We start from the raw sequence: 14,549 nt of genomic DNA, 5'->3' as shown, positions 1-14,549 counted from the left end.
GTATGACTTTGTGTTTGTGTGTTGGTTGATTTGGTGGGGTGGGTACCCCCTACTTGCCTTACTAATATTACTCGGTGTGTCGGTGTTTCCTGTCAAGCCCTAATAAAGTCGGTAAAACCGAATAAGTATCAAGCCGGTTAACGCTGCGAGGACTTCAGCTATCAGAGAGTGTAGTAGGGTATAAGACCTAATTTTTCGCTGTTTAATTAGGTTTCCGTAGCGAGGATGTGTATTTAGGTCCTCGTTATGCACACGGTCCTCGTGTGTTGTTATGTTGGAGTCCTCAGAAGTAATGCAAGGCAAACGCATGTATACATGTCTTGTGTGTTGTGTCTGTGCTATGGCGTGCTACGCTCTACAAGGACAGATTTGTGTAGGTTGGTTGGTAGGTAGGTAGGTTGGTAGGACCTACATATGGATACGCACATCACAAACGAGGACATGCCTCAGACCATGGATGTCCTCGGTCTGCTGGATATAACCAGGACATCAAAAAATGCATTTAATGGATCCACCTATAGGGGGTTCAGGATGGACCCACGGTTCGATAGTAAGTTGTCTGGTGTGTGTGACGATTAAAAAACGGGTGTGTGAGTCAGTTAAATAGGATTAAATATGCAGAATGGGGTCCTCGTTTGGAGATATTTACAAGTAGGGTGGGTGGGGGTTGTGTGCTGGTGTATGCCTGTATGAGTATAGGTGTTGTATCTACATGTACGTTGGTATGTAGCCTATGGCTAAAGTATTTTGTCAGTGGGTATGTTTAATAGGGATTTGTAATGTGTATACACTAGAGCCCGAAGTTTTACGGAAAACCAAGAAATTTTACAGTATTCCCAGTAGAAAATGGAAAATTGACTTTTGCAACAACAGGCAAAATTTAGCTGAAACATGCAACTGTATGGAACTTTAAATTTTATTTCAACACTGTTGTTTTCTTCCTTCTTTTTGCCAATATTTTCCAAATATGGAAAAATGCCTAATGACAATTTTAATGACTTCAATTCCCCCACCCCCTTTTTTTTTAAAATTAATTAATGAATTAATGTGGACCAATCTCTTGATTTCACCATTTTATAACACCACTTTAGCAATAAGTTAGCATATCCACAAATCAATCAGGAAGAGTATAAAACAACACTTAAATCCCACAAATCTCCAATTTTCCCCAAATATAATATATTAAATAAAACAATAAGTAGTACATAACATACTTAGTGACCAAGAGCCCCACAACTCTGTCCATCTGTCCATCCGGTTCACTCTATGGTCAGCTTAAGCTTCGACATGTAACCAGGATATTAACATGATATAAAACAATACAATATAAAACAATGCAAGTACATTCTTACTTGTTGACCAAGAGCCCCAAAAAGTCCGTCCATCCGTCCAGTTCACTGTATGGTCAGCTTAAATTTCTACATTTAGCCAGGATATTAACATGATATAAAACAATACAATATAAAACAATGCAAGTACATACTTACTTGTTGACCAAGAGCCCCACAAGTCCGTCCATCCGTCCAGTTCACTGTATGGTCAGCTTAAATTTCTACATTTAGCCAGGATATTAACATGATATAAAACAATACAATATAAAACAATGCAAGTACATACTTACTTGTTGACCAAGAGCCCCACAAAGTCCGTCCATCCGTCCGGTTCACTCTATGGTCAGCTTAAAGCTTCTAGTCAGGATATTAACCATGTTCCTGTCTACTTGACTTAACGTATAGTACAATAGAACAGTATCTCAGTCAGAAGGGAAAAAAGTAAGCTAAATATTACGAGAGGCCCACTTTTTAACCCTGTGTGAACATGGGTATTAAATTACTAGCTGTAGGCTACAAGATGATACAATTTTAACTGAATTTCTCACATCTGTACACTTTTAAAATGTATTTTGATAGTTACGAGGGCAATATCAGTATAAATTTTGTGCAGGTGAAGAAGTTTTGCTATATATTTTTACAAGAAAGCAATCTTTCATTTTTGACTTTGTGTTAGCATGCAAAGTTTTAATATGGCAGTCTTAATGGAATGTAGTTATGGTAATTCATCAGATTCACAATTTAGACCCCTTCATGTAGCTCTCCAATCCCCACTGTCAATCTGATTTCATCCGAGGCACCGAATAAGGCATTGAGGTGAACTCTTAGGATAACAACATCATCCATGTACCTGCTCCATGCCCTAAAATGAGTCCAATGCGGTATGCCATAATTGACAATTATCTTGCACCTTTGAGCTTGTCTACAGGGAGAGGAAATTCCATCCCCCAACCACTGCACAATTGTAACCAGGTGTAACCCCTTGAGCCAACATATGTGGGTTTCATTCATAGAATTTTGTTTATGTGTGATCCTTTTTCCCAGTGTCATATTTTCCCTATAAAATTTTAAAATAAAATAATTTGAGATAGGAGACATTGATGTTATTTTATATTTCAAACCTGTTCAAATCTTAAAAGGACTTGATCAGTGACAGTATTAATATAATTGGCTATTTTGTTTTGTAAGCATTTGATAGAGACAATTTGATAAATTAATTTTAAATATTTCCCTGGTCTTTGAAAAGTATATCATTTTATTTCATTTATATTTATTTTGATAAAGTTATGAAAAATTTATGTTCAGTCAGGTTGGCAAATGTTGCATATTATTGTTTTTAGTAATTTATATCCAGAAAAATATTAGTTAAATTTTGATGAGGTTTTCAACATTAGTGTAGCATGTAAAATGAGCAACATGTGAAAAAAGGAATGGGAATGGGTCCCACAAGTTAACTTTTTTGTGGAAAATATTCCTTTTTTTTCTCTATCAATTTGTAACATTTTGAAAAGCTACCCTAGAACACTTGAAAAAGATAGGAAGTCAACACTTTTTCTTGAAAATCTTGTGTTTTTCAAACCCTAAATGCGTAACAAAAGTTATCATATTTGCCGTGCCACAAAAACACTCCTTTACACTAATGTTTTTGGTCATGTTTATGCACAATATATTTCATGAGTGCCCCCTCCTGAGTCATGTTATACATGGAAGCAACAGTTGATAGACTGACTCTCTCCTTTTCCCAATTTCCCAAGTGGTGTGAACAAAATATAGGTCGGGCAGGCAGTGCCACTTCACACATACCGTATTCTAACACTCGCCCATCACTGAAACACTTTACTCAGTGGCTGTTGTGATATTGGCTATTATCAAGAAGGGAGGAAGTGCCGAAAGAGCATAATAACATGTGACTTATTACTTTATTATCGGTCACATCATGTCCATCAGAAGCCATAAGATTATCTCCTTATCGTAAGTGCTGAAAGTGCCTGGAATCTTGCGGTACTTCTTTTTTTGAAATTGAAATTCAGTGGTCAACAGTTAATTATGTACTCAACATTTGAAATATAGTGCCTATAAAATATTAAAAGCATCTCAACATGATTTAATCAATCACTGTTTTTTGTTTGCCGAATTCGAAAGCTTAACACACAGATTACAACAACATGTAGGTGGGTGTATTATTATGCTGCATTTTGCCAATTGAAATTTAGTTGGATGGGTGCTTATTGAGGCATAGGCGCTTAATGAAATGAATATGATACATCAAATGAATGTAATGAAATTATAAAGAAAGGTACAGTATTCTTATTTTGGAAGGCAATCGCCATGGCTGCTGAGAGCCGGCTGGCTGGCCTGAAGGGTTTTTTACACAAAAGTGTTCCTCCAAGAATATAGCTTGTTTGAAATAGGCTAATTTTTGGACTTTGAGTGTTCACAGGCAAAAGTAGCAAGAAACCCCTTTCTGGAAAGATTGAAACAATTGCAGTCACATACAGATATTAATGATATCACCTCAAACCATCCATGCTAACCTTTTTTTTCCTCTGGACTTATTATTTTGAAGTATTTCCAAAATGCAATTGAAATGATTTCTCCATGGTATCATCATTTCAAATGTCTGACACTGAGTCACTATGATCCACAACATGCTCATCTATCAAGGTACAGTTCTTTAACCCAATACATTTGCATATTCATTGAATGACCTTTGGAAAATTGGGTACAAAACTCATACTCTGCAATTTAAGGTCAAATTTTGCACTATGATTGTTCAATTGAGGTTATTGAACTATGCCATTAGGATGAGGCCATTGTGGTATATATAGTGAGTGTTATAATTGGAACACGGACAGGACTTTGGCTGTAATAACCCTACAGCTATCATTTCATGCACGCATTAGCATTCTAAAAAAAGAATGGTTTGACCCAGTGCCAGGTGAATGGCAGAATTGAGATATGTTTTTTGTTTGCTGGTTTCTTTCTGGTTTAATCCCTGAGCAATACCTGCCGATCTAACATTGCCTCTGATTGGTCAATTACATGATATCTTCATTTTAATCACCAATCAGAATGGAGCTTTGCAAATAATTCACCCCACCATTTTTTTGCATGGTGAAAGTATTCTAATAATGTTGCTGATTGGGCCAATTAATAATGAAAACTTCTTTTTGGCCAATCGGCAGGTAGTTCTCATGGGGTTAACCATGGGTTAACCTGGTTGAATCATTCAATGTCAGGACACTGTTCTCCCATGATGACCAGGGCATAAACAGCCAGGTATTATTACCCTGATCTGATAATATGGCTGTTAAAGTTTTGTCCAACTGCATCTGCGTACAATTAAAATTTAGTAATTTGTGTAAGGGGGTAGTTATTTTCTTCAGAATCAGGGATCATAAATATACTGGGAGCCATGAATATATGGGGGTCGTACATTTTTATACAAAAAAGGGAGATTCATGTGGATAAACAATTCATTTTGAAATCTATGTCCATACGTGCCTGTCCATGGATTCTTTAAAAAAAATGCATATCCTCCTGTGTATATGAGCCTATTCCATAACAATTTACAAAAAGAACTTGTCAGGTTACCAAGTCAATAAAATCAATGAACAATTGATGCTTTTTGACTCGTTTTGTTTTTATAACCCAGATGTAGCGTATGATTGCATGATATCTCAAAACGTATTACCCTCTGGTATTGCAAAAACAACCAATATAGCCTGGACAAATTGATTGCAAACCCTTTAGCCCTGACCAGACGGAATAGCCTGGTCGATGTTTTTTGCCCGATGCATGTTTGTAAAAGGAGAGAGATACTTGTTTGCTTTGGACCACAGACAATTAGTAAATACTGCATGCTCACTACATGTTGTACTGACTTGAGCACCTTACAAGGAAGATGTGGTCATGCCAGAATAATCTATAGCTGCCCAATGTCATTTCTTGAATCCTAGAGAACCATATACGTATGTAGATAATGTCCTCTGCATATGGCAGCCATGCACGTTCTACAGACATAATAGTTTGTCCACACAAGGTGATGTAGCTATCGCACTTGACCCGATTCACTAGATTGTTAGCCATGGGCGTGCAAATCGCACTGTATTCTGTTAAAATGCATGCTTCTTTAACAAATATATAACGTCATTGTAGTAAAGAATGGTAGTTTGAAAATGCTTACAAATGTGGATTTATGGTAGTCTAAACATCCCTACTCTTTGCCTCAAGTTTTTCAGAATTTTTCATCGTAAGATTTTTGGGTGTTAGGGTTAATATAGACTCTAATCTGGAAAAATACATCTTAGTTAACCCTAACACTGAACCCTGCTTTTTGGGATCGGAAGTCAAAGAAGATCCGAAAAAGTCAAGGAGAAGAAGAATTTTTGTCTTGGCATCCCCGTTATTCGAACCTTTGACCCCCCGCATGCCAAGCACACCATCACGGACCGGTAGCTACACGGGTTATTGCTGCCCAGCCAGCAATTCCGTCTTGCATATAACACTTAGGGTGATTGCGTCATCGAGACCCTGGGATTCATGCATGCGCAGAATTTTTCATCGTAAGATTTTGTAAGATTTTTGGTTGTTAGGGTTAATCCCAAAAATGAGTGCTGTATTTTTCTGGAATCAGGATGCAATGATTAGTGGGCTGCATGTAATAATACATAGATGTTTCATGTACATAGCATCATTCTGGGATGCAGCATTTGGGAGTATGTCAAAATACAGTACCCTTATCAGCCTTCATCTTGAATAACTTTTGCAGCCAGGATCACATGTCTGAGTTTTCATACAGGTCAACTGAGATGGCAGTTAGCAGTCAAGTCTTAGTCCATGAGAATTCCAAAGTACATTTTATACATGTAGCTTAATTTCTTTTTTGTGAAGCAAAATTTAGGTACTGCTGGATCATAATGCAATAACTGCAGACACGTAATCAAACATCAAAGTTTAGAACCTTACCGATAACAGATTTAGAGTTGATTGCCTCACAATATTGTTAGATATCATAAGGATCCACAACATGCTCATCTATCAGGGCACAGTTTTTTAAACCCAATACATTTGTATATTCATTGAATGATCTCTGAAAATTTTGGTACAAAAACTCACACTCTGCAACTTGAAGTCAAATTTTTCACTATGATTGTTTAATTGAGGTTATTGAACTATGCCATTGAGATGAGGCCATTGTGGTCCATGGTGTATGTACTGTGCATTACCATGCCATGGGCTTACCTGTAAAAAGTGTAAGTATCAGTTGTAGTAAAGAGAGATGGTTATTTGATACGATTAGACGATATGTGATATGATTTCAATTATTGGCTTGAATATGTTTTCTTGTTATAACATGTATTTAGAATAAGAAATGAAAATTCAATCCACATCTTTCTACATGTAGGGTCTGTGTTGACTGTTGAAACCAGTTGTACAATGTTATTCAGGGCAGATAAACTATAGTGTCAATTGTGGATGTGGTTGCAGAGAAGAGTGGTGGTAGCATGCCCAAATTTATTTTGAAGTTTTTGATTTTTTCATGAATTATCTCCCATTTCATTTCAATAAGTACATTTATGTGGTATGATAAGCATGAACACAAAAGGTAATTTGCGTAGCCTTATTTTTACACTCACTGAGAAAAAAACTTGTGATGTTTGATAACAGTGGCATGTGCAAAATGGTCAGGGGCAAACCTGCTTCCAAAATGTAGTCCTCCAGTCAGGGGAATCTTATCTGTTTGGAGGAATCAGTGTCTACCCAGGAAAATTGTTTGGCTTCAGTTGAGTGAATGGAAATCAAGACCTTTAAGGGTAGACGAGGTGTTGTTGGTCGAAGCAACCAAAAAATTGATTTTCATTCTCTAGATCAATAAATTATTGACAAATAACACCTTGGTGTTTTGCAAAAGTTCATTCTACAAATTAAATAATTTGAAAACTTGCTTAATTTATTGTTGTTAATGAGTTATGTACATTTTACAAAAGTGTTGTTGTTTCAGCCCTCTTTACAACATAACTCAAGAACCACAGGACCTACAAAATTATTTCTGTGATATTTGAATTCTTCTACACGCCGCAAGGAAATGAGCAATGCAATTTTGCCAAAGCTCTTTCCCCTTGCAAGATGTTGTGAACTACCAAATCGCAACACTTTAAAATAGTGTATTACCTTAAAGCCCATTTTTATTGTAAAATCTTGCATGCATCTGTCTGATAATTCATAATATAATAAGATTATTTATTTCATTTGCACTAGATAATTTCCAAATGACATGGGTAGTAGCACTTTATATCCTATTGACAATAGCATATGCAGTATTCAAACAAGCCAGACAGCATATGCAGTGGTTTGTATCAAAGAGGACTATTATTCACCATACCACAATGCATTGCTAAATCTACAACGAAAGTATGATTAACCCTAACCCAACTGAGCCTCACTTAAGCTCACTAATTAATACAAGCACTGCGCTTGCATACATTACATGCGATGCGATGATGCAAACAGCCTAAGTCATATATACGCAGGGTATCTCTCCCTGGGCCAGCATAACCCCTGTGGCTACAGGTCGGTAATCTTCTGCGTGGCAAGCGAGGGGTTTGAGGTTCGAATCCTGGGGTACCAGATTTCTTCTTTCCCTTTCCCCTGCACAATAGCTGACATATATCTAAAATGCATTTAATGCAATTGCTATCTACTGCATACCTCCACAAACCAAGGACTGTGCTCGTTTACAGGTAGGTCCACAGTTTAAATGCGAAAAGTCTTGTGCTGTCCTCGTTTGCAGGCAAACACTGAGGCACACACACTCCCCAATAGTCACACACCCCTAGTAAAATGCCCTTTCCCAGCAGGTTAATAAAAGACCCTTATATAATGCTGATGATAGGCATGCTGGGAGATGATTCTTAAACTTGCGGTTTGTCTCAAAGAGATGAGATACAAAACATGTATATTCGCAACCTCTGGCATATATTGTATTTCCCCATAGGCCACTATAAAACATTTGACATTCTGCTCTCTGTGTATTCTTTATGATAGTCGCATTGCATTGCAAATAAGTCCTTTGATTTTTCTGACACCCTTGGCAGTCATGTGGTGGTTACATATATCTAAGCAATATGAGCGTGCACATATATATTGAATTTTTTTTTTGTTGCTGATGAAATCTTTATAGATCTAACATTTTTATAAATTAATTTTTCTCCTATTTTTTTTCCAATGGACAATCAAAGGAGTGCATATCAAATTGACACCTTGTCCCTAAATATCCCCCTATAGGACTGGTGTTCACATCAAACCTTCAAATTCATGTTTCAAGGGCACTAATTTTCAAGACCAGTGAGCAAAGGCCATGGTATACCGGAAAATGCTTCAGTATTGAGGGCATCAAGGCCAAGTTTATTGGCGCCATAAGCCATGGCCTTGGTGGAGTCCTTGAATTTTGTAGCCTGGTTCACATAGTTATTGCACTGGTGCAGCCCATCCCATCTCCACACCTCCTCTGAGGGTAGCAAGAGTAATTTGTGGACACTAACAGAGTAATTGTATTATAGGTCAACAACATAGATACCACCTACCCCCACCCTGTGGCCCACCACTCCTCCACCCTCTGAGAATAATATTTTAAAAGATTATCATAGTAATCAGCCGATAATGTCATAGTCTATAAAGGCTGGGTGACCATCCCCATATTACACACCAGACTCAAACATTTCTTTAAAATCAGTATTTCTGCACTCTGGTACAAAGAATTGGTTTTATGCTCATTTATGATTATAAAGCAGTACATTTAAAATTGCGAAAACAAATATGACATAAATATTACCAACAACGACATAATTCATAGCTTGTTAATTTGTATTTAATATCTCTCACTCTGGCTTCAAAAGGTCAGTCCCAAGTGGCAAGAAATATAGCGTGACTCGACAGCCAGCTCCAATTTTGTGCAAAGATAGATGGTACATTATGTGCATTAGTAACGTGTGATGACACTTGCTGGAAGTGTTGCGTGTATCATCGTTTAAATGGGGGTCAAATTTTATGGTACTTGGAGTAAATGTGTTATGATGGGAAAGGTTTTCTCTGAACAAGTGATAATTTTAACCTATCTGTGAGCAACGCGAAATAGAACCGTTCAATAACAATTATTTTAAATGTGTAGCTTGATTGAGTTTGACTTATTGTGAGCCATTTAGATGTTTCAAGATTGCATGTGTTTTGCGTGTGTGTGCCTTTTTTTTTTTTTTTTTTGCTTTTTTTTTTTTTTGCCTCTTTTTATCTGCGGCATACTGGCAAATTTAGACAGTAGAACAGAATGTAAAGCAAGTCGTTATTTTTATATGTTATTTAGGGATTCAATCATGTTTCACTGTTGTTCACCGATTAACAACGATGCATCCGCGTCGTCTGAGTGGTTTACGCAGATGCGCCGGACGCGAGTTGTTAATCGGTGATGAACAACGGTGAAACATGATTGAATCCCTTTCAACAACGAAACATGCTAAAGATATCCAATTCACATGATTCTTCCATTCGGAATGTCTGTTTGTCATTGCTGCTCAACCTTACAAGAAAATCGCGGTATTTAGCTGCTACTGCCAAAGAGATCTCGTTCATGTTTACGCATACATTCCAGACACGCGCTCATGCGTAACGCGTATGTGTAACCTTGCGTTCACGTATACGCTACTGGACTGTGGATTCATCACGGATTAACAATGCTTGGCAGCTCTTGGCTCCTGTACAAAGGTATAGGAAGAGTTGTTAAAAATAATGGTAAACTTTTGCTGTTTTGTGTGTGACAGGTAATAATTACAGTAGAATCAAGTTACAATTCTTTAAAAAGAGTTACATGTAATTTGTTTTTGTATTTTAAGTTTAAGTTTTAAAGATCCAAAATTTAAAGCATAAAAGTAGCTACAGTTTATCATTTGTGGGTATTGGAATCAAAATTTACTTTCCTGAAGTTTGACAGTGCTTCTATTTGAGAGAAAAATGGTTAATTTTACTGTGCTATCTACTGAAGATAGCTGTTAAGACTTGTAGTAATACAAAGAGTATTCTCAAGTTTGGACAAGTGCTTCCTCCAAAAAGAGGTTGATCTCAGAAGATTTGGCATAATTTTAAACTCAATGCGGAACTAACTAACAGACAATAAACATAAACTACAACTCAATCATCTGAAGCTTATAGCTTTTTCCTAAAAACAAAACTAATTGCTTTTTGCCTTTATCTGTTTTGTGGAACGTTCGTGTAACAACTTGATTTGGGATTGTCTTTATTAAGAAATGATAATGGGTGGCAGATGTCACATGCATGGCCTAGTTCTAGGCACGTGCATGGCCTATGCAATACATGATTCAAACATTTTTAGTGATTTTTTTCCTAAATAATAGACATTTTGATATATAAATAATAAATAAATAAATAAATAAATTTTGGATTTATAAAGCGCCTTTCTCCAGATCTTAGAGGACTCAAAGCGCTGTAAAAAGAACATCTTTCCAAATTCCACTTATTACGTTCATTTTTTCATTTAAGAAGATGTTTTTAATGTATCTGATCAACCCTAAGTGAAGCGTTGATTATCAGACGCTGCATATTATTTATTTCAACTTTCTTTATACAGGGTACAATGTAGCTCCTTCAGTGTAAAAGCACTGCTATTCTTGGAGGCCCTGTAAATATAGATGAAAAACATTTTATAAAAAACTCTACTTGAATTAAAGGGGCACTTCATAATTCACAGCTGCATCCCCCCACTTTTCTCAAAAAAAGTTGAGATTTTTGTACCATTGGAAACCTAGGCAACATAGTGTTTGAGTGCATGACCTTTCTTGCAGATTTGGTCATTTGTGACAAAGCACAATATGCTTCAATTTTAGCAGCAAAATGTAAATTTTACTAAGCTATCTGCTGAAGATAGCTGAGAGGACTTGTTATGAAGATAGCTGTAGGGCTTTAAATTTTAAAATATATGTTTCGGGAAAAAAGGATTATGATCAAGTGTGGATAACTAGAAAAAGTGCATCATTGAAAAAGTAGTAGATCTCAATAGTGGACCTTTAACTCAAGCAGAACAAACAAACAAATAGAAAATTGTAAAACTTTTTAAAAACTTTGAAATTGGTTAAAATACCTTTGAATGTCTTTCTAAATTGCCCCCCCACCCACCAATTCTATATTCGTCAAGTGTAGTCATGTTTACTCTTTTTTTAAACTGAAAACATAGTGCCATTTGATTTAAAGAGAAGATGCCCACTCTCTCTCTCTTTTGAAGTCTACATCGCCCAGGCATGAGAATATTCCTGCTTTTGCAGGATTTCCTGCTTTTTTGTGGTCCAAATTTCCGCACTTTCTTTTACTTTCAGCCAGTTTTTGGCCTTTTTAGCCTCATTTCATGCACTTTTTCAGGCTTGTTCAAACTTTTCAGGTTTTTTCATGGATGATCATTCTCATGCCTGATCGCCACAGAATTGCACTCAGAAAGATGTACTTCAAACAGATTTTTATAATGTCAGCATGGTATTATACTTTGGTTGGCACATTAAAAGCAATTGCATGTACAAAAGTAATGTTTCAAGCACCAGAAATGTGTCATTTAAAAATTTCTTTTTCCAAAAGTGGTTCTGAAGATAGCTTTGACAAAATAATGTGTGAATAAGTTGTACTAGGCAGACAGAGTGCTCAAGATGATCTTATTCAATGCAACATGTAGGCGTTTACAAGAGCGCACTGGTGTTATGTTGCGTTCCCATGGGTACCCATCAAACAGACATTATTGCATTCAAATGGCAGACACATCCACAAATGGGCTATTCCATTTAAAATCCACACTCCCCCTGTGGAAGATTTAGCTAAAGTCTTCCACAGAGGGAGTAAGAGTTTTGAATAGAATAGACAATTGGGTATCTTCCATTTGAAATACTCACTCCAGTTGTGGAAGATAAAGGTAAAGCCATAATACAGGGGGAGTATGAGATTCAAAATGATTAACCCTGACTAATTACATTTGAAAAATATACTCCCCCTGTGGAAGATATTTCCAAAATCTTCCACAGGGGTAGTGGGGATTTCAACTGGAATAGCCAAATGTTTGAATTGTTTATTTTGTTCACGATTTCCATGATTTAAAGAATGAACTCCATTATGTTCATTATGTGTAAATGTCAAAATGCACCTGTGCAACTGCGCTCTCTTGTTATTTTTACTATTTGTATTTTTTCTTCTTACACAATCTTACTCACATCCTTTCCTTTCTAATCATATCCCCCAAGTGACCTTTTAATTTTTTTATATAAACATTTCCATTTATTTTGCACATCTTTTCCTGGTTGCATCCTGTCAATTTCCAAACAAAGCAATGAATGTGAGAAGCAATTTGCATGGAAAATATTTTGCCTAATGTACTGGTTAACGTACTCGGTTATTTAGAGAGGAAATCTGTAGAAACTCAAAAAATTAACATTTATTTAGTAGAAATTAAAATTTTTAATTGAATACAGTAAGCTTGTTTATTTTTTCCACTTTGTTGTTTTGAATTTGTCCAAGTTGTTGGCAAATCAAGCCCAAGTAATAAAATGAACAAGAACGAAACAAACAAATAACAAAAATAATTAAAACATTTGTAGGTTTATATTTCACACAATTCCTAAAGACACAGATGCAACTTTTAAGGAAATTTCCTGATTTCAGGAAATTTCGAAGAAAATTAACCAATTTCAGGAAATTTTTGCTCTACTCTTCCTATGCAAAAGCAAAAAGATAGGGAAAAGTGCATTTTCAGGATTTTTCCATGTTTTTCAAGAAATTTTGACATTGCCAAGTGGCATCTCTGTAAAGAGAAATTAAACATTTTGTTTCATTATTCAACAATGGAATACATGATAGCTGTACCTCGTTTTAAAAATAGCTATATCCTGTTATCTTCGGTAGATAGCAACATTGTCAATTCAACTAAGCATAATGAACAAAAACAAAAGACACAAATGACAAAAATAATAAAAACATTTGTAGGTTTACATTTCACACAAGAGAAATTAAATATTTTGTTTCATTATTCAACAATTGAATATGGTAGCTGTACCTCATAATAAAATAGCTATATCCTGTTATCTTCGGTAGATAGCAACATTGTTAAGTCAACTAAGGAATTAGTACTTTAAGTTATTTCATGAGTGGGAGTTATGAGCTATTAATGCAAGGTAGAGTGGAAATGAGAAATCACAGAGTGTTTTGTTTTTAATATTCAATCAGTATAAGAAAAACATCCTACGATACTTATTTAAAGATTGTGTTGGTGTGTTGTTCTATAAATAAAAGTCCGCTACAGGGCAGCATTTGATCAAAATCTTGCATATTGGCAATTTGTTGCCAAAATTGAACATGGATTCTTAACTAATTCAATAAGATTGAGCAATTTTGGTCTCTGAGTGGTGGGCTCCAGTACTAAAATTGAAGTTGAGTGTTGGGCTTCAAAACTGTGTGGTGGGCTCTGCCGCCCACTGTAGTCAGCTAAATACCACTACATATTGTGGTAACAGATCAAAAATGTGAAGGTTGGTCACTGGTCAGCTTGTTTTCCTGTCTTGTTCTTGAAATAAAAAGTTATAAAGAGACATAGTTTGCTACATGTATATTGGTACATTTCTATAGTAGCGGAAATAACCAGAATTTAATACTCAAAATTTGAATAATTGCTCTCAAAAGATGCATTTAAAAAAAACTCAACAATCAAATTATTTCGTATCCTTCTGTGTATGACAATTTACAGTTTGGTGAAGAAAAAAATTTGGTCATAAAATTGTGAAGAAAAACTATTGTTAACAATTGGTTCGGCAGGTTTCTTAGGTTTGAATGGGTTAAAAACCTATTTTATTGATGCCTAGAGGTTCACAATGTGTGAGCCATGGGAGATGAGACATCCTTGTTTATTTGCAGCTTCATAGAATATTATCAAGTTCCATAAGTACATTTAGATGCTTATTGGCAATTATACTGATACAACATGTGTATGTACTTGAGAACACATGTTTCCATGCCATGCATACCGGAGCCTTAGCCTGAAAACAACATGCATGGTATGTGAACTACCAGTCACATCAAATGGTAGCTTTTATTCAGTGAATTAATGTAGGTGTCAACATATCTGTTCACATTAGAAAATGTGTTAATTCGACGAAATTAAGCATGCGTACACATTACGCTGAT

At 35.9% G+C, this 14,549-nt stretch overlaps 1 protein-coding gene across 1 annotated transcript in view; it reads left to right on the top strand.

The window, feature by feature from the left end:
- The window catches only part of LOC140136152 (E3 ubiquitin-protein ligase AMFR-like), a 49,185-nt gene that overhangs the window by 11,398 nt on the left and 23,238 nt on the right, over nt 1–14,549 (top strand). The window lies entirely within an intron of this gene.

This window comes from Amphiura filiformis, chromosome 16, assembly GCF_039555335.1.
Source record: "Amphiura filiformis chromosome 16, Afil_fr2py, whole genome shotgun sequence".
Taxonomy (NCBI): domain Eukaryota; kingdom Metazoa; phylum Echinodermata; class Ophiuroidea; order Amphilepidida; family Amphiuridae; genus Amphiura; species Amphiura filiformis.
Note: the sequence above shows the minus strand (reverse complement) of the source record. Positions and strands in the feature narration are given on the sequence as shown.